This window comes from Rhipicephalus sanguineus, chromosome 1 (genome assembly GCF_013339695.2).
Source record: "Rhipicephalus sanguineus isolate Rsan-2018 chromosome 1, BIME_Rsan_1.4, whole genome shotgun sequence".
NCBI classification, from domain to species: domain Eukaryota; kingdom Metazoa; phylum Arthropoda; class Arachnida; order Ixodida; family Ixodidae; genus Rhipicephalus; species Rhipicephalus sanguineus.
Genome location: NC_051176.1, coordinates 211,289,602 through 211,311,362, shown reverse-complemented (window position 1 = coordinate 211,311,362; position 21,761 = coordinate 211,289,602).

The window sequence follows — 21,761 nt, the reverse complement described above, 5'->3', positions numbered from 1 at the left end:
CATTGGATTTGTGATGTAGTTACTTGCCCTCCTCTTAGGAAAGTGGGACAAGGCTAAAACACATGCTTCATAGGAGCGGAAGTAACTGCACCACGAATTCCTACTAACTAGCACAAACCAGTAATAATTTCAAAGTGATAGTATTTACTTTCTTAAAAGACAAATACGAATTTTTTTAGTGGGCTCAACGCTTTCTGTCAAGGGAGTGAGCACGATCTCCGAAGCAGCGCGTCATTGAGTGTACTCTCTGATAGGCGAGACCGCTGTTCTGATAAAAAGATCGCCAGGCCTGCGCGGAACACGCAGCGCACTCACAGCGAAAGCTGGAAGGGCGCACTTTGTAGAGCCCGTCGGAGAGTCTCTTGGGGCAATAATACAAGTGAACATGCAAGGTACCTACTACACCATAAATCATCCCAATTTTTCTGAAGTAAGAGAAGTTCCCACTATGCCATTTTTCATCATTCTTCGGAGTCTCGTGGTACACGCTACACATCTGTAAGGCATTATGTGCACTTTGTGCTGTGACTGATGATGACAAAGAATTATGGCTGAGCACATTGCAGTGGGTGGGAAAGCAGTATTGCGGAATGGGCGCCTTCATTCCATTTCACTCCAATTCCGGGGAATTCGAACTTGCCGCAATTCCATTCCTTTCAATTCCTCGGAATGAAAAAAAACTTAGCCCATTCGCACTCTGGGAATGGCCGGGCAGTTCAATTCCAATCCTGTAATTCCTTGACGTAGGAAAGGCATCTTGATAGTTTTATTGAGTTAAGCCTCTGTTTCTAGTAGGCGCGTTGCTTATAAATGTACCGTGCTGTAATCAGCAAAGCCATTTTAAAAATACTGCTTTATTGTTAATTCGGAGGCTCTGACTTACTCATACTTGAAGTTTGAAAAACAGCACGTAGACGAAAACGTGCTCTATTTTCGGAAAAACACGTAATTCCATTCCCATTCCATTCCGTGCAAAAGGCGCTTAATCCATTTCCATTCCATTGTTCCAAGCGTTGTCCCCATTCCAATCCGGGGTCGCGAAAATGTGGAATGATTACGGAGTCATTCCAATTCTGGTGGGGCAACTCCGCAACACTGGTTGGAAGCATTAAACAACACACTCCTTGCGCTATTAGCATTGCGTAATGACCGGTTGTTATTTTACTCTTCTGCCACGCTATATTACATATATCAACACGATTCCGTGCCCGACATGACGCCTGTATAGAGCATTTTTTCGAAGGAGTTACAAGCACCAGCGTGGCACTGTGGTGGAAGACCCGACTGCCACGCAGAGGCGCGGATTGAAATCCCATCCGATCCTGGATTTTTTTCTCATTTAATTTTTCTTATATCACGCGATAGCGGTCACGGAAACCGGCGGCGGCGGATAACTATGGCGCCAAAGTCAGCTGTTGTGATCTCATGACAGCTTTCGTTGTAACAAACTTCACCGCCGACAATGCCCTCTCTATGCTGGCCTGCGTGACAGGCACGCAAAAGTCCACTTGCGTTAATATAAACATCCCTGGCTGCCACTGTTTTTGTTCTTCGCACAATTTCAACATATCTTTGCTTTGGAATTCCTGCCTGAGGTACGCGCTAATACTGTACCCTGAGATATGCTCACAATGCATGGGTTCAGTTGCTCCGGATAGGGAAGTTTTCTCGTGAACCGAAAAACGATAGAAAAAATTTCGGTTTCACTCCGGAACGAAATAATAAATAAAGTTTCGGTTACGTTTTCGTTCCGGTCGAAAATATCGTTTCTTTCGTTTTTCGTTTTCGGTTTTCGTTCCGTTCCGACACCCTGCTGCTAATAGTACAACTTTCATGCCACTTCTAGTGTTCTTAGCAGACTTCCGAAAGTGCCTAGGGATTTCCATCTGAACTTGTCATGAAGCCCCGTGTTCAGAGTTCCTTGCCACACATTGTGATATTTTGACGCCGAGCAATCTGATGTACGAAGTGCAATACCCTGACCTGCCTCTGACAATCCTGAGTTTATAGCTGTGTGCTTATTGAGTAAAAAGAGGGGGAGAGTCACAATTTCTTTAGCTGATGTGTCTTATCGTTATATTTGTTCTTTTAGCGTAACATTTTTTAATACTGGGCATCATAATACAAACTTGGTGTTTTGATCAGGCTGGTATTTTTATATTCCTAAATTTTATTTATTCATGTCAGTAAGTGGCCCATTCAATGTAATTTTTGTGCTCGTTTCCATTAGCTTTCTGTTCATACATTTTGTTTTTGTGCTACAGTTGGTTTAGTTGTGCTTTTTGTTGTATGTTGTAATTTACAGTGTTCATATTTTCCGCTAGCCATGGCGCATTTCAGGTTAACTAGTGTATTCTTTAGGGATGTCAAACCATAATTCCTGTGATAAGTTTTGTACGCTGCATTTCGAAGTGGGTGCAGTTTGAAACATGGATGCTGCATCCATAAATATTTTCTAGCTAACGTCTAAGATGGCGCCTTTTGTTGCGAACGTCTAGTCTTACTTCTGTAATGATGCCAGAGTTCTTTGCCAACATTTTTTCAGTGGGTAATGTTCCAACAGAGGCATGTTGTAAGAAAGTTCCTAAAAGTTCCATTTTGTGAGCTTTAGCGACAGTGATTTTGCAAGCCATTTACGTTCTTTTTTTATTACGTATTCTTGGCTGGATGGGCCAAATATTATCTTGCAGGTTTGCTTTCTTATTAGTGTTTTCAACACATTGAAGTCGATTTCCACTGACTGCGGTCTTAAGTAGCGTTGTTTTAAAACGAAGGGAGACAAACACCAGGTGCTTGATGCATGCCTCCTTTCCTGCTTTACAATGGTGTGTTGGCTGTGGCTCGGTGTAGCATCTTCTAACTCATTCAGATATCGGACTGGTATGGCAGATTCATCAATGTGCAATAACCGCAACTGTGTAGAGACCAGCGATCATCTCTTGTGCCGCTGTCCCCAATTTCAACAACATCGCCGGACCGTGTGCCAGTGTGCCTTCAGGAGACTTGATGGTCGGCCTTTTACTGAAGGAATGATCTTGGGAGTCTGTCTTCACAGCACATCAGCCCAGAAAACTACAGGAGCCCTCCAGCAGTAATTCAAGGCAACAGAATTGAACGACCGGCTGTGATACACTCCTCTGTTTCTGTGCCCTCATTCCCCTCCCCATGAATAGGGTAGCGAACTGGACACTAGTTAACCTCCCTGCCTATCCTCTATTCCCTCTCTCTCTCCCCCTCTTACAAGAAAAAAGTTCAGCGGAAGATGATGCGTTGAGGGAACGTTTCAACATGGAGGCTTGTCTTCGTCATGGCCCTGACGGAGTCCCCTTGTCGAGCCGTTGGCTTCAGCGACATTCCCTTTTCGACAATTTCTCTTCACTTAATCCTTGTGTTTCATTCAGTAGAGCTAATTGAGACGACGCTTACATATTGCAGAATGGCTGTGCCAGATCCTAAGTTTTGTCATATTGCATTGTTAGTTGTTTGACAACAATTTTGCTAATGATGAATCGTGCAACAAGTTGTGTTCATGAAGGTTGAATACTATACCTGCATTTTAACTACCGCGATATTTTGTGTTCTTTTACCGCTTCTGTATAATGTTATCTTGTCGCATACTATATCTCATTTTGTGGTTTTTACGTTTCTATGCTGTACAAGAATCGTTGCTGTTTTGCATAATAAATTACGACATGACGACTTTTGTCTGTGAATCTACCGAGCTCTCGCTCTGTAATAGTAATTACAGAATAAAGTGGCTGTAATTATCATAACAGAGAGGGCTTCTTATAAACGTGCACTAATCGCATGCACAAAAACAAAACAGCAAAACGAAAAGAGATCCTGCATGACGTCTTAAAAACGACTAGAAAACGTCTTCTAAAAGACAGTGCAATGTGATATTTTAGGTATCGAGCAATCCTTTTTGCAAAATGGGATTTTTTGCGACGTTTTTAAAACATTTTTCTAGATGGTCTTAAAAACGGATTCCAGCCGGACATTACACGAGATATACGTTTTCTAGACATTTAGCTTCTATTTCGTGACGTCTTCTAGACGTTTTTATTGTTTCGGATAAACGTTAATAAAACGTCAATTATCCGTTTTGTGCTACCTGGGTGTAAGTCTCCTTGCTGACGCATATCCTGAAGGGCCAAGTGGTCGGAGACACGAGAGGTATGTCGAATGTGCGCACTGAGGCAATCGACAAAGGAATGCCGATGTGCCAAGCCCCGCGCACAGTTACAAAAACGCATGCAGTATCGAGTCTCACAAAATATCTAAAAAAAAAAGCGCTCGCCAGAGAATACCGCTGCAGCTATTGTGTTAGCTTTTCTTGTGTACTCCTCAACTCATCACGTTGATTGATTTCACGTTTTCCTCGCAATGATTTGGGCGCTTCATTTCTTTACGAAAAGAAGTTGAGGTTAATTGCGGGAACTTGTTATTGACCCGCAGGCGATTCACTACATCACAAAAAACCCTGTTAGAAGCACCCATTGGAATGGATTTATCTGTGCCGGCCAGTCTGTCTTTTGGAGCCTCCATTTCTGGGTTCTGCAATGCGAAAGTTTGCGTGGTTGTGCGGAATTATCTTAATGAAACCAATCGGTTAACTAGCTAAACGTTATTATCTTTTTGTGTATACACAAATCTGAAAAAAAAATTAGGGCATTTATTTATTTATTTATTTATTTATTTATTTACTTATTTATTTATTTATTTATGAACTATTACCAATATATGTGGGTAAAAAAAAGCTGGTTTTTTATATACATTTCATATAGCACGGAAATTTCCTATAAAATTTTGTAACGTCTTTATTCTATAAATTACCCTATTCTTAAGCTTTATAACAATTTATTAAACCACTCAATTCTTGACCGATCCCCCACAGTTGGTGTGAGCCGCAATTAATAGGTGAGCAACAACAACTTATTATTGCTGTCAGAGTGCATCTTCATGCAGTTCCAATTTACTTTAACCGCCGGCTTCTTGGCCAATCCTCCGTTGTGGGTGTGAGCCAAATACAAGGAACAAGCAAGCAAGCAAGCATCGTATAGCAACGGTGCGGTCACGCTCGTAAGTACCAGCTTAGATGGCCAGCTCGTATAAACTAATTTTCCTTGCAATCGATTGCCCCTGATCAGCATCAACCTGTATGTGGACATGACGCGCGAGACCAGTCGTTGCCTCATTGAGGCGAAGGACGTTTAATTATTACGCAGGCCACGTCGTTGAGTGCGCTATCGAGACATTTCACAACGCTCATTACGAATTTCTGGCGCTTGTCTTGCGAACAATTGCCATCAGCAGTGCTCCCGCGTGAAGTCAGAATAGCGTTTGTGTCGCGGTGGTAGATCTGACCAGCATTTTATGCAAATCAGTGTATACCACTACATAATCCCTGATGAGTGTTGAGAAGAAATCTGTGCATGATCCGAGTATACCAACATCTCGACATTTCCGAAACCTTTGTTTGTGGGGCAGCATTATTTTGTTTAATTTTCCGAATATGTTAGGTGATTTTTTATGAGAGACAGATCCATCTAAAGTCTCCTGTATAGCAGAAAGCGCAATTCTGTCAAATCACGTTATTTGCAGAGGCAGACATAACTCCCACGATAAACCGCAACTTTCGCTAGAAATTAAAACTTCCACCTTCTACCTTGGGAGATTTGCATCGTGAAATTGAGGAGTGCGAAAGAGTGGGTGCCCGGCGGGCGCAGAAAAAGGCGATCCTCGGCGGCGAAGTAGTCTCTCCTTGCCGTGACATCACATCTCCGCGACCGCAGCGGCGCCAGTGTTCGTTGTCAAAGCTAATACTGAACAAAACACAGGTCGTAAAAAGAACAAACGTGGCCTAATGAGAATGCGTATTCCAAACATCATTTTGATATGAATGATGTGGAGTTGGAATTTCAAGTTACAGTCAATATTTACAGACCCAGTAATGTTACAGCCAATATTTACAGATGTAAATATTGGACATACAGGCGATGAACTATAGTATCAACCTTGGTTACAACCGTAATTGACAGAGATTCGTCAGTATTAAAAATTGATGTGTCATCAGGAAATGGTGTGCAGTTAAAACCAAACCACATATGCGCGAAAATGCACGCGACAGCGACGAGCGACGAGCGACGCGACGTAGATCGCCTTCGCGCAAGCGGTCGCTTGCATGGGCAAACCTTTTATATTCACGCGTGGTCAAGCGACGGCTTCGGCGAGCGATCTCCACTGTTGCTGGCACGAGGGCCTTTACTCGTACCAAAAGTGGCGCGTTGTCAACGGTATGCAATGTAAAATACGATGTTTTGCTGCATAATGGTGCATAAAATGTTTATCACTGTCTTGCAGTATTTTTTTTTTCGATCCCGTTACTGCTGCTGCGTGCCGCCAAGCCGTGTCACAGACGGCGCAGGACTTGTAGTTCCTGTCCCTGAGGTCCCATAACGCACGTTCGCGTTCTACGACGTCAACGTAGCGCTCGTCGCTGTTGGCCATGAACGTTGTTGTTGGAGCGCGTCGAATAGGAAGTAGCGACAACTAGCAGTACGTCACTGTACATCCTGTTCCAGTGTTTTGCTATTGGCTGCTCGAGCACAGCACTTCCGGGCGACAGATTCTAATGCACGGCCGGTCTTTAATAGCGAGCACGCGCCTCCAGACCGGCCGTGTCTCAAACCAAGCGATCGCGCGATATCGGTCACGCGACACGTCGCGCGAACGGCCCGTTTCGTCGCTCATAGCATCGCTCGTCGCTGTCGCGTGCATTTTCGCGCATATGGGGTTTGGCCTTTAGAATATGTGTGGCAATCGGGGAGATCATCAAAGTAAATTAAAAAAAAAGGTATTGAGCCTAAAGTTAATCCCTGTGGTACGTCTAAATCGATCTTCTTTCGGTTTATAATAAGCACCCGAAATACCAACAACCCGATACCTTTCTGGTAACTGATTATGTAACAGCAGTGAGGGAAAATCTCTCATACCTACTGAATCTAGATTTAAGTTAAGAATGGCCTGGTCACTGCTATCGAAAACATTTAAAAGATCTAGAACTATGGATCCTGATAATGTTCGATCCTCAAGGGATTCCTTCAATTAATCGGTAAGAGATGCGAGTGATATTCGTCAGCAGTGTAACCGGGTCGAAGTCCAAATTGGTGAGATGAAAGAGACAGAGAAACAACGTTATTAAAGTGGGACTGGTTGGTTTCTGGTTACTGCGGGTGGAGCCCCTGTTCCAGGGCTCCACTGGCTATTGCGGCTCGCAAGGCCTGGTCGAGCGTCGCCAATTGGCTTCCCAAGCGGGGAGTCTCGCCTCCCACGACCAATTCATGAGCGTGTCTGTAACTGATATGGCCACAACTCCATCGGGGTCGAACACCTTGATGGAGTTTTACATTTATGGTGCTAAAAAGAGTTCACTGGTACCCGTGTGACAGAGGTATGAGTAGCGGTGAGACGGCGTCTGCCAGACGCTGCGTGCACTGATATGTTATGTGTTTCATAAGGGGTGTGCGGATAGTGAAATTAAGAACCGATCGATTACGAATCAAATACTATTCTAATATAGTTCTCGAATATGAAGGCAACCATTTTCAAGACAGACCTGTAATTCTACAACTTTTTATTTCAAACAAATATTCACAAACGTCAGCACAGTAACGTTACCGTTACTGTGCTAACGTTTGTGAATATTTGTTGTGAAATACCACAATTATGTAAACTGAATAGCACTGATAGTTGGGCGAGTCGGTAAGCGTTCATGATTGTGAAATGGCGTGACGAAAGGACACGCAACACTGACGATGTGTCTTAGTGTCTGTCTTCTTCGTCAGTGTTGCGTGTCCTTTCGTTGCGCCGTTTCATAATCATAATTATGTAAACTGGGGTAAGCTCGTGCACAGTAGCCCGTACAGCCTTCTAGGCGGTGGCGTTGCCGGGGGTTGTCAATTCCCCTTCCGAAATTTTTCAATTTTGCATGTGTGTATATACGCGCACACATACAAACGCGAGCACGAACATACATAAAGTATGGATGACCCCCCCCCCCCCCCTCTCCCACGAAAAAAATTTTGCTACGCTACTGCTTCCAGGTATTTTTTAACTGTGGGCTGAATATAGCTATTCGAGTTGGTACTTTGTCTCCAGCTTTTAAATAAAAATAAGACCTAAAGGTTAAATAGTGCTATAATGAACATCATGAGTCTCACAATAATGATAGTGGATTGTGGACACATTCGCGTCGGCGACACTGGAGTTTAAAGCAAAAATTCCTTCATCCGGTGATGAGTATAGCTTCGATAGTCCCGTAAAAGCTTGGTCTGCATGCGTCTTGACAATTTACTAATTAAAACAAGCCTTATTATCCTTCGCTCTTCCAATGTGTTGTTCCGTATAGCGGCTTTCCCGTTGGTGCTGATTATTCGAAAATTATTTGAAAAATATTCAATATATATGGTAAATGCACTATTTGATTCGAGTACCGAATCGAATAGAACGCTATTCGATTCGTTACTCGCAGAAGCGTAGCCAGAAATTTTTTTCCGGAGGGGGGGGGGGTCAACCATCTTTTTTTTATATTCGTGCGTGCGTTTGTATGTGTGCGTGTATACACATGCTAAATCGAAAATTTTCGGGCGGGGTTCCAACCCCCCCCCCCCCCCGGCTACGCCTCTGGTTACTCGAAATTTTCGATTATTCGCACCCCCCTATAGTTTTTGAGTGCCGGGGTGGAGTCGCACCACGGGCGTTTGTCGCTGCGTTGCTCGGGGAAAATTTTGCGAAGTCTACTCAAGTGTGGGCCCTCTGTGTCTGTATTCGTCGCCAGTCCTTCGCCTGCTGAGTTTGGTGTGAGGTGGGACTTTCGTTCGCCTTCCCAGCCGTTGTGCCTCAAGTGCGTCTCTCAGTGTGTCGCCGGTTGTTCGAGATGGCGTCCGTTCGAGCGGTGTGTGTGCCATGGCTCGGCCTGTCGTGCCTCGGCCTGTCAGACGGTCCGCCCGATGCGTTCCACTTCGGTGCATGCCGGACACCACATTGTACCGTGGTCCATTTTCCGGATTGCCTGCAAAACGACACTCGGTGAGAAGAAAGAATATTAAATATGTAGAAGTGCTTTGTCAACTGCTTTTTGTTTAGTTTCTCAGCGGCTTTACTGATCAAAGAAGGGGAAACAGCGCTGAATTTTGGACGAACACAAAGGAAGACAGCAGACGACGACAGACGCTGTCTTACAACTCTAAAACAGCGCCTGTCGTCGCCTGCTGTCTTCCTTTGTGTTCATCCAAAATTCAGCGCTGTTTTCCCTTCTTCGCACAATGAACCAACCTGCCCAAGCCTTAACCCTAGAAGGCTTTACTGAACAATGGTAAAAAAAAAAAACTTGTTTATTTATGTGTGACGCACCTCTGGGGTTGTTTTATAACTGTTCTGCTTCAGGGCAAACTTCCGAATAATAATAATAATAAAAAAGATTGGCCTGTAGTTGGCAAGCAATGAAGAATCCCTTTTCTTAAAAACTGGAGTAATATTACTGTGTTTAAGTTCGCTAGGAAAGGTGCCTGTTTTAAATGTGTGTTTAGAAGAGCATCAGAAAAACGAGATTGGTTTGGAAATTAATATAACATGACCAGGATGAATGTTGTCCAGCCTAGCGCTAGTCATCTTTTAATTTGTAATTACTGACGCAACCTCATCGGTGATTGTTTGAAATAGATGTAACGATTGGGGAAGGCGCTTTGATGCATACGTATGCGCATTGTTCTGCTCATGTAGAGGTGTCAGGGAAAAAAATCGCTAACAACATCAGCGATCATGAGTGGCTTCAAATAAATTTGATCACTGTGGGTAATTTTGTATATGTAATCAGCGTCATGCTTTCTCTTGAAAAAATAATTCACTTTTTGACATTTTTTATTTGCGTCACAGCCGCGTTCAGTCATTTCTTGCTTAACATTTTCTTTTAGCATTTCTTATCCCGAGCAGCAAGCGACTTGCAGAGCTTCTTCACGTGCACTAAAATGATGCCTTTTCTTTTCGTAAAGGTTTTCTCGCGCGCTTTAGTGATGTATCGGCAATTCATGAGTTTTTAGATAATGCTACTTTCTTTTTGCATTTGTGTGTCTGAAAGAAGGAATGATAGCACGATAACAGCTTTGTTCAAAATTGTGAGATGGTTAGTTTTGGATCGTTTGTGACAAGAATGGAGGCCTCCAAGAATCATTCTTGGCCTCCAAGAATGTTTTTTTTTTTTTTTTTTTTTTTTTTTTTTTTATCGAACACCAGAATGGTGTGCGGGATAAGAACAGCGGTTCGAGGTAGTGGGCAGAAAAACGGGTGAATGGTTAATAATATCACTTTTCAAGTACTCCTGGGGGATTCAAAATATTAGACAATGGATAATCGATTAGAGTGCTGGACCCCCCGTGAACTGGACTAAGGGAACGTTAAGAGGACCCTGAAACGGTTTTGACGATTTTGTACAAACGCATTGAGCCGATAAAGCAAGTCTTAATTAAGGATCATTCGCAGACCAATTTAAGCTCTCTGCGTCAAGCGTGTAATTTATTACAAGACTTTAAACATGCGAATCGCTACACATTGCAGCGGCGCAGTCGAGCGAGTTTTCAACTTCCCGCTTCCCTTCTCATTGTTCCATTATACGTAGCACCGGCAACCGATCTGACTGGATATGACCAGCCTACGTCACTGAACCTCCGGTGGACAGCGAGCGTCGTCTGCCTGAACTGCGATCTCGAAGTTTCTGGAGAAGCGGCGAAAGGCGGGCTAGTTAGTACATAACTTAAAACTTGAGAAACAGCGCAAAGACAGGACGAAGGAAAGTGCGCCCGTCCGTGTGTCACTTTCCTTCGTCCTGTCTTTGCGCTGTTTCTCAAGTTTCGAAGTTTCTTTTCTCGGACGCCATGAATTGCCCTATATAGCTGCGTTGTGGGCTGCAAATCTAGTGATTGGGAACTTGTAAACCTGCGACATCGTGTAAGCTAGGCATGCATAGGCGTGCGTACAGGGGGCCCAGGGGGACGCACCCCCCCCCCCCCCAGTCACCTAAGAAGAGGGGGGCGCAAAGTCTGCCCCGTACATTGACTTATAGGGAGGGGAGGCGCCACGATGAACCTTTCCCCCCCTATAGGCTCCGTGCAGACGTAACTCCGCCGCCAATGAAGGCTCCCCTAGCGGCAACAAGCGCAGACTTGACGGGATACTCTCACCCGCTCGCCCTGCTCCTTCAACGGTTCCGCGATGACGGCGCGCGGCCTTCTCGCGGGCTGTTCGTTTTGTGTCGGTTATGCCAAACTCTAAGAATAATTGCTGCGTTGTTGGGTGCAGTAACACCTATATATATATACAGAAAGTCTCCAGGTTCGCGATTTTACTGGTTTCCTATCAGAGACCATAAGCAATCTGCACGTTTGCCTAGCATGTCAATTACCCTGTGCGCCTTAGAGATACAAAAAAAGAAAAAAAAAATGTGCCGGTCTAAATAAGTGCACTAAATGTACATCGCAGAGCAGAATCATTGCCAAAACGAAGTGTCAAAAGGTATTACTTCACACCTTTGTCGCAGTAATTATGCAGAAACGCTCATTTGCCGAAGCATTTCTGTTTAATAACATGCGTGCTGACAGTTCGGCCACTTCCTGATGTGGCACTTCGACATACTGCTTATATATATACTCAGCTGCTTGCCTGAGAGCCTACATAAAAATGAGCAAATAATCCGTTTCAAAACAAACAAGCTCAGCGTTTGAGTAGAGGCAGGAAGGAGCATGAGGTGGGACTGCGATATGCCGCGTCGCTGGCCTCTGCCCGGAGCACGTCAAAGTGCACTCAGTGCTGCCGAAAAACCTCAGCACGTGCTCGACGTCGATACTCTTTGCCTTAACTGTAGAGGCAGAAGTTCCTCCAGATTATTTGTAATGAAGCTGACAAAAGGAGAGAAGATAAAAAAAACTCGCTCGATCACTTTTTTCCATTTTTTTTTTTGTGATTGCCACAGTTGAGTGTTTCGGGTAGACGTTTTTAATTAAAGGAAAGCCCCATTATCGCGGTTTGCTTGTCTTCAATGCGCACATAATTTCATTCAGGCACAATGGAACTGCCGCGGCGGTTTTATGCTTTCCTACGACTCCGGCACGGCACTCCCAGTTGGCCGCACGGATGTCCCTGCTTCAAGTGATAAGAAAACATTACATGACCTGTAACTAAGAAACAGCAAACTTAAGCGACATACCTCGATTTTCACGGATCTTCCCGGCGCGTTCATTCGCATCTGTGGTGCGCACTTCCCCGTGACTGACGATCCGGCGTGCAACGTCTCTTCCACGAAGCCGTGAACATGCCTCGCCAGCCTCGCTTCGATCGAGAAGCCCTCTGCCCTTATTTAGATTAGCTCCTCGGAAGAAACCATCTATAGCACGTAGCTCTCTGAACCCAAATGTAATAATAATTGACACGCTTTGCAGTGCCATGGCTAGCTAGCAGCCGCTGTGACGACCGCTCGGCTGCACTGGTTGAAATCGGCGCAGTGAACGCAATGCAATCGCCGGTGTTGTCGTCTCTTTCGAGCAGCCACCAAGTCTGCTGCCATGTTAGCCTGAGGGTGACAAGCTGTGATCGTTTAGTGAACGAAGCGGCGCGCAGTTTCGCTCAACGAGCCCGTAGCCTCCGTGTCGTCTTCCCTTGCTCATGCATTTTATGCTGCCGCGTACCCCGGGGGTTCACGAGGTCTGGCGAAAAGAAGCATACCCTCTAACATCAAGGGTCTGTGGCAGCTGCTAACAATTTAACGTCTTTTGAAAGCGAACGGAAACGAAAACGCGTCGGAGCGAAGCAGCAGAACACGGCGCAGAGGCTTGCTGCCGCTTGCGTCGTCTGCTCCCATATCCCGTCAAGTTTGCTGCCGTGGCCGCTGTGGCGCTGGAGGCCGCGCGCGACTGTGGCGGCTCCTAACGTATGCACGGTGCCTATACCCCTGAAGGGGAACCCTGCGCGCGCCTATGAAGGCATGTGAGGCAATTGGCGAGCGGAGTCGCTTCATGCAGCTCGTCGGTGCAGTGAGGGTCGGGTTCTCGCTATCCAACGCCAGGATCCACGCAGCGGCTGTAACGTCACCCCTGAAGACACTAGAGCACTGCACGGGCCCGGGCCGGCCCGAAAGCCCGGGCCGGCCCGCGGGCCGGGCCGTTCGAAGCGTTTTCCGGCGGGCCCGGGCTGGGCTCGGGCTTGAAAGTGCGGGCCTGGGCCAGGCCCGAGCTTGAGGTTGCGGGTCGGGCCGGACTCGGGCCCGCTTATTAAAAGGCCTAAGTCCGGCCTTCTATCACACGTGAACGTTATGCATTGCATAGTCTAAGGCATTCCGTGCCAATTAGCTTGATTATATAATTATATTGCACATGGCGATTACGTTTCCGTGACGACGTTAGAATATGAACGATTTATATTTGATCTGCTTTCGGCGGGCTGTCCACCATATGTAACGTTAACGTTTTTTATCTTGCGCTGCAAGAAATTATTAATCAGGAGCCTCTTTTAAAAAAAATGTGTAATTAATGTTTCCAACGCGAGTGTAGAAAACAGCATTAAAGAAAATGTCCCGGGTTTGCTTCTATCCGCTTTTTCATGTTGTACACTTCTTTTAAATAAATTTTGTTGCTATGTTTTATCTTCACTATACTGAATGACTTTGTTATTACGTGCCAAAACCACGGTATGATTACGAGGCGCGCCGTAGTGGGGACCGGATTAACTTCGACCACCTGGAGTTCTTTAACGTGCACCTAAAGATAAGTACATGGATGTTCTTGCATTTCGCCCCCATCAAGATGCCGACGCCGTCACCGCGGGAATCGCACCCGCGTCCTACGACTTAACAGCGAAACAGCTTAACCGCTGAGCTACCACCGCGGGCAAGGCAACATTTCGATGCATGTACACACCGGATTTTCCGTCTGATCGCCCGCTACAAAGCGCAAGGCATCATTAATAATTATCATCAACAACTAATATCCTCTAGCGGGCCGGCGCCGGGCCTGGTCATGAAAACGCGCACCCTTGATAAGTTTAGTAATGAACGCCCGGGTCCGGGCCGGGCCTGGGCTTTGAACCACGGGCCCGGGCCGGGCTCGGTCATGCACGCCCGGGCCCGGGCCATGGCTTGGAACCACGGGCCCGGGCTGGGCTTCATAAAGCGGGCCCGGGCCGGGCTCGGGCCGAGAAATCAGGCCCGTGCAGTGCTCTAGAAGACACAACCACGTTAATTGCACAAGTTTACGCTTATCGGTGATCGTTCCCAAACACTTCTTGTTTGCCTGCATACTTGTTGGTGTTTGCAAATTGTCGGCGCACAACAGAGTAAAATAAGAGAGAAAGAGAGAGTGAAACCTTTATTTGATGTTATTGAGAAGATCGGTGAGTCATATAAAATGATAGGGTTGCGGCACCTGTCGGAGCAGATCTCAACCACTCCACCATCCGTTTCGTCTCCGCTGCCCGGCGGCGCGGAGACTGTAGCCCAGCTCAACCTAAGCTCAACCCGTGGACTGCGCTTCCCTCGCCAGCGACGGCTGTGCGTTCGACGAGTTAAGGAGGAAAGACAGTACTGAGAATTAAGGAGGATAACATATTGTCACGCACTTACAGGCGTTGTAGGGCAAGAACACCGGAACAGCAAGACGCGAATGACAGACACGGTCCAACGGCTAGCCCTCCTCGCCTTCGTCTTCTTCGCCTTTTCGGCTTGCCACGGCATGCTGGCTCAAAACACCAGGTGGCATTATTCCCCCTCCCAACGGAGCATCGACTCGATGCTGACACACAGGAGATACACTGAAGAGGCCGATAAAGAAAAAAAAATGAACAAGAGAAAAAAAAGTGAAAGAAATACGTTATAACACATAGCGAAGATGCACGCGAAAGAAAATTAGGTCTGGGGTCCGCAATAAAAGCAAAAAACGCAGTTCACAGTTCTTTGGAGAGCTAACCGACAACGGCAAAGGGAAAAGAAAGTTTGCTGCACGACGAAAATAGTCACCAAAAATAATCACCGCGTAAAATATGGTTTTAGGCGTACAACATGTACAACCTCTGTGCGCGGTACACGGCGTTGGGACGATGCTGAGCCTCCGTCTGGGATAACTTCATAGTTAACTTCGCTCACACGCCTTAGTACTTTGTACGGTCCGAAGTACTTGCTCAGGAGTTTCTCGCTGAGACCTCGTCGTCGAATGGGAGTCCAAACCCAAACTTGGTCACCAGGTTCATAGGTAACTTGTCGATGGTGGATGTTGTACCTTCGTGCATCTGCACACTGCTGCGTTCTTATGTGCACGCGGGCCAGTTGACGCGCTTCCTCTGCGCGCTGAATGTAATCTTCGACGTCAGGAGCTAACTGCTCGTGCTGGTAGTTGTCGTCATAAGGAATCATGGCGTCTAGCATGGATTGAACATCTCGACCATAAACGAGGCGGAATGGCGTGAATCGAGTCGTTTCCTGTGTTGCGGTGTTGTACGCAAACGTTACGTACGGTAGGATTTCGTCCCACGTTTTATGCTGCGCATCCACGTACATAGAGATCATGTCCGCCAGCGTTTTGTTGAGCCTTTCTGTCAAACCATTAGTCTGAGGGTGGTACGCAGTGTTCTTCCGGTGGTTCGTGTAACTGAGCTTGAAGATGTCGTCCAAGAGCTTCGCCGTAAACGCTGTCCCTCGGTCAGTGATGATGAATGACGGGGCGCCGTGACGAAGCACAATGTGATGCATGAAAAACTGGGCGACTTCGGATGCTGTCCCGCGGGGTAGTGCCTTCGTCTCAGCGTAACGGGTCAAGTAATCAGTGGCGACAATGATCCACTTGTTTCCGGAGTAGGACAAAGGAAACGGCCCAAGGAGGTCCATTCCAACCTGGTCAAACGGCGTACGTGGTGGATCGATGGGTTGTAGGAGGCCTGCAGGTTTTAAAGGTGGCGACTTGCGACGCTGACATTCACGGCATCCTTTCACGTAGCGCTTGACGCAAGCAGCCAGTTTAGGCCAGTAATATTGTTGTCGCACCCGATCAAGAGTCCTCGAGTAGCCCAGATGGCCAGATGTCGGCTCGTCGTGGCAAGCTAACAGGATGTCATCGCGAAGGCCTTGAGGCACGACTAGAAGATGAGACCTGCTGCCGACACCGGTGTTCAGTTTGTATAATATGCCCTCTCGTAAGCAAAATGACGGCAACGTTCGCGAAATAGGACGAGGGATTGACGCGGTGCCACCTTCTAAATGATCAATGATAAGCCTTAACTCAGCGTCCGTTCGTTGTTTAGCGATCAGATCCGCCGCGCTGAGAGTCCCCAGGAAGGCACTGTCGTCTTCTGCGGCTGCACTTTCCGATTCGAGAGGGGCTCGTGATAGTGTGTCGGCATCTTCATGCTTTCTACCTGACTTGTATACGATGGTGACGTCGAATTCCTGAAGTCGCAGACTCCATCTTGCTAATCGGCCAGAAGGGTCTAGGAGGTTAGCCAACCAGCATAAAGAGTGATGATCAGTCACAACTTTAAATGGGCGCCCGTAGAGATAAGGCCTAAACTTCGTAATAGCCCATATTACCGCGAGGCACTCCTTCTCTGACGTTGAATAGTTGATCTCGGCTCGTGACAAAGTGCGGCTCGCGTAGGCGATAACTCTTTCGGTCCCATCTTGAGTTTGCACCAGGATAGCTCCGCGAGACCAATGTTGCTGGCGTCAGTGCGTACCTCTGTATCAGCGTCCTCATCGAAATGGCCAAGTACAGGAGGAGAAGACAATCTATGTTGCAGTTCCGTAAAGGCAGTCGATTGTTCGTCAGCCCATAGAAATGGTGCGTCGTCACGCGTAAGTCTGATTAGTGGCTCCGCAATCTTAGAGAAATTTTCAATAAAGCGGCGATAATACGCACACAGACCCAGAAATCGTCGAAGACTTTTCTTGTTCGTAGGGGCTGGAAAAGCAGCCACGGCAGCAGTCTTCTCGGGATCGGGCCGAACACCAGCAGCGCTCACAACGTGGCCGAGGAACTTTAGCTCTTCGTAGCCGAAATGGCATTTCTCAGGCTTGAGGGTGAGGTCAGCCGATCGAATGGCTTCGAGAACACTCCGAAGGCGACGTAGGTGCTCGTCAAACGTTTCCGAAAAGACAACGACATCATCCAGGTAGACAAGGCAACTTTTCCATTTGAGGTCAGCGAGAACGGTATCCATCATTCGTTGGAATGTGGCCGGAGCGGAACAGAGGCCGAAAGGGAGCACTCGAAATTCGTAAAGGCCGTCCGGAGTTACAAAAGCAGTTTTTTCGCGGTCCCGCTCATCGACCTCTATTTGCCAATAGCCAGTTTTCAGGTCGATTGAGGAGAAGTACTTTGCGCGCCTGAGCCTGTCTAGAGAATCGTCGACCCGAGGCAACGGGTACACGTCTTTCTTTGTGACGTTATTCAGCTTCCTATAATCGACACAAAACCGAAGGTAGCCATCCTTCTTTTTCACCAGGACGACAGGCGATGACCACGGGCTGCTTGAGGGCTGTATTACGCCGTCTTGAAGCATTTCCTTCACCTGCGTTTGAATTGCGCGTCGTTCGGTTGGTGAAACTCGGTAAGGCTGCTGCCGTATAGGGTGCGCGTCGTCGTAGGTGATGATACGGTGTTTCGTAATCGATGTCTGACGTATCTTCGACGAACGTGCAAAGCAAGTGTGGAACTCCAGCAACAGGTCGCGTAGTCTTTGTTTGTCTTCGCCAGGAAGAGTGGGACTTATGTCGACTCCGCGGAGAGGTGCTTCAGCAGTGTCGATCGCCTCGGAAGCAAAACACTCAGTGACATCGGCTACTGGGTCGGCGTAGGCGATGACAGTACCGGGGAAAAGGTGCCGGTGGGCGTAGCTGAAGTTTGTGACAAGAACCTCGCAGTGGCCTTCACGGAGGTCAACCAGGCTTCGTGCTACGCAGACACCTTGGGAAAGGAGTAGGGAATGATTGCTTTCCGCCACCACTTCGCCGTGTGCTAATCCGTCGCACGCCACTTTAACCACGACACTTGCACGCAGTGGTATCGTGACAGCGTCGTCTATTACACGCAGACATACTCGATGGTGGCTAGTGTCGTTCGCTGCTGTGGCACTCTTTGTCGAGAATGTGACGAGGCGTTGTCGAGTGTCGATGATAGCACCGTGCTCTCTGAGAAAGTCCATTCCAATTATTAGGTCTCGAGAATACTGACGGAGAACGCTCAAGCTAACAACAAAGGTACAACCGCGAATCTGTATTCGTGCCGTGCAAACGCCGAGCGGTGTGACGATATGACCGTCAGCAGTACGAATTGGCGTTCGGTTCCAAGGCGTCGTCACTTTCTTCAGAAGGGCGGCCAGTTTTTCGCTAATGATAGAATAGTCCGCACCCGTATCCACTAAAGCACTGACTTGGCGACCGTCGAGAAGTACTGGAATGTCCAAGGAAACCTTTCTGGAATCAGTCGGTGATGTCGTCGGTGGATCGTCGGTTCGCGTAAGCGTCGATGAGGGGCCTTGAGCATATCCAGTCTGAGCGGCCTTGCCCCAGAAGGTCGCTGTGGTTAGTTTTCCCGGCGTGGGCTGGGTGACCGACCCTGCACCACGCTCGAATAGCTACGGCGACTAGGGGAAAACCGCCGCGGTGATGGGGAGCGAGGTTGATGCAGGGATGACGAGGATCCACGCTGCTGCGCAACGTAGTCTTCGATTTCAGGGGGCCGCTGGCCGAACCTAGGTCGCGGTGAGTTCGCCGAAAATCCGCGTAGGCCAAGCTCCCGGTAGGTGCACTGTCGGTATACATGCCCAGCTTCGCCACAGTGGAAGCAGAGAGGACGTCGATCTGGTGCACGCCATACGTCTGATTTCCGCGGGGTCAGTCGATGGTCGTTGTAATACGGGGCCGCTTGGACTGTCTGCAGCATTGCTGGCGCCGCGGTGTGAAGCGGCATTGCAGGTGTGACCGGGGCCGCGGTGTGAAACGGCATTGCAGGTGTGACCGGTTGCCTCAAAGCTTGAGCATACGACATCCGGGGGAAGTCACTCGGTGGCTGAGGTTCTCTCATAAAAGACGGTTCTCTTAGGGCATGCTGGACTTCATCTCGGACAACGCTGGACAAAGAAGAGATAGTGGGCGGTGAGGGTACTGACAGCTTCTGAAGTTCTTCGCGTATAACTGAGCGTATGAGCTCTCGAAAGAAATCCATTTGGCCACCGAAAGCTCCCAAGCAGTCCGTAGTTGAAGCAGCGTTGACTTGTCGTTCGTATGATGGGGCCCGGTGCCGAAGAGTGTTCTCGATGGTCACGGCTTCAGAAAGAAATTCTGACACAGTCTTGGGCGGACTGCGCACAAGCCCACCGAACAGCTGCTCTTTCACCCCGCGCATGAGGTACCGCACCTTTTTCTCTTCTGCCATGTTAGGGTCGGCTCGTCGGAAAAGACGCGTCATGTCCTCGACATACATTGCAACGCCTTCGTTTGGCATTTGTATGCGGGACTGGAGATCACGCTCAGCTCGCTCCCGACGATCAGGGTTGGCATAAGTCTCAAGAAGCCTGCGTTTGAAGTCTTCCCATGATGTCAAGATGCCTGCACGGTTCTCATACCAAACACGTGCGCCATCCATGAGGCTGAAATAGACGTGTCGCAGCTTGTCTGCGTTGTCCCACTTGTTGTGCACGGCAACAAAGTCGTAGTGCACAAGCCAATCTTCCACATCCTCATGTGGAGCGCCATGGAAGAGATTTGGCGTTCGAGGATTGAGCAAAGTATAATGAAGCGGCGTTGTGCCTTCCGTACCGGTTTGGTTGGTGTCGGTTGGGATGGTCGGAGCCGCCATGTTGTCTGGGAGCAGTCCAAACTCAGGAGCTTGTCCTCGAATCCTTCTGCTGGCGCGGTGCACAGGAGTAACCACCGGCACGATGCTTGAGATCTTGCTACTCGGAGGGGTACGGTGCATAGATTACCCCGCACCTCCACCAGTTTGCCACGCACTTACAGGCGTTGTAGGGCAAGAACACCGGAACAGCAAGACGCGAATGACAGACACGGTCCAACGGCTAGCCCTCCTCGCCTTCGTCTTCTTCGCCTTTTCGGCTTGCCACGGCATGCTGGCTCAAAACACCAGGTGGCAATATCATTGTCCGTAACTGCCTAAACGGCCGTGTAACCTATACGGTGACAAAACGTCACGAAAAACGTTTCAGGCATAGGCGTCGGCAGTGGTGTGCAAAAGAGGCACTTGCCCCCCCCCCCCCATACACACACACACAAACAAGCCACACACCCCTTCCCCCCGGGCAATTTCCTGCCGACGCCCATGTTCTTTAGGTTCCCTTTAAAGGGGCCCTGCAACGCTCTTCCACGAAATCATCGAATGGCTGCATTAAAGGAGCATATTGCCTGACGAATCGCCTGCGCAAAAACGTTTAGAATCCATGATCACCACTTCTTGCGCAAAATTTTCTAAGACGACGGACGAAACAGACACGGACGGGCGCAAACTTCCAACCGAATTTAAGACGACGGACGAAACAGACACGGACGGGCGCAAACTTCCAACTGAATTTATTATTCAGTTGGAAGTTTGCGCCCGTCCGTGTCTCGTCCGTCGTCTTAGAAAATTTTGCGCAAGAAGTGGTGATCATGCAGTACCAACTAGCTCGAACCCACACCTTGTTTAGAATCCGTCGAGTTGTACGAGCGGAGTTATAGGGATTTGTCGCACGCTACAAGGCGCTTTCCCTCTCCTTTCGTACCAGCGAGCGCGCTGAAAGCTACGCAGGGGTGGATGACAAGGGGGCAAGAAGCTACGCCCGTTCGTCAGCGCGCTTCATGACCTTGAGCACTTCCTTTTCGTTTCTTTCTTCGAATGCGTGGTTTACTTTCAGCAGAGTCCTTCAATGCTCTGCTTTCAGTGCGATATCGCGAGCGAGCGCGCTACACCCTAGGGCGCGCTAGAGTTACGGTATATGCTGCCTTTACAGAGTTGCGCATCTGTCTTCCAACGCCGCTAGCAACCATGCATTGCGGAGAAGCTGCCGCTTGGGCCAATTTTTTTTATTTCTCGACTCCGCCGCTGCAGCGAACTGAATTAACACTAGCCATCGACAGCCAATGTTTATCGCCGTTCTTCGACCCGCCAGACAGGTTAACCGGCGACACGGTAGGCATGTCGCCTGCAAAAACGAAGTGCGACTTCACCGCATAGCTGTGGTTGCTAGCCGGACCTATGCGCTACTCTGCTACCTAAAGGTAGCAATAGATGGATGGATGGATGCTATGAGCGCCCCCTTTATAACGGGGCGGTGACAAGTGTGCCACCAGGCTCGAAAAAAAAAAAAAAACCTTTACTCTTTTTTTTTTTAGCGTTGGCCTAGTGGCTTTACTTCAATTAAAACTATTTTACTCCAGAAGAAAAAAAAAAACTTAAAGGGACCGACAACTGATTTTTCTCGACCCAGTTTTTCACGGCGCGACAGGAAGCTTACCCTTCGTAGCGTTTGTAGCTGCAGTGGTTTATCCGAAAAGCACGTAGTTGTTTTATAAGCAGTATTTTTCGATCTGAAAGGCACCAAACACGCATGAAGGCTTGCTCCAGCAACGCTGAGAATTGATAGCGATGCCGCTAGCCCTTGTGAAAGCTGTCGTTGTTCTACTTTCGCAGGAGTTACTGAGACGAGAGTGTGCACGTAAGCATTATTTATTCCTA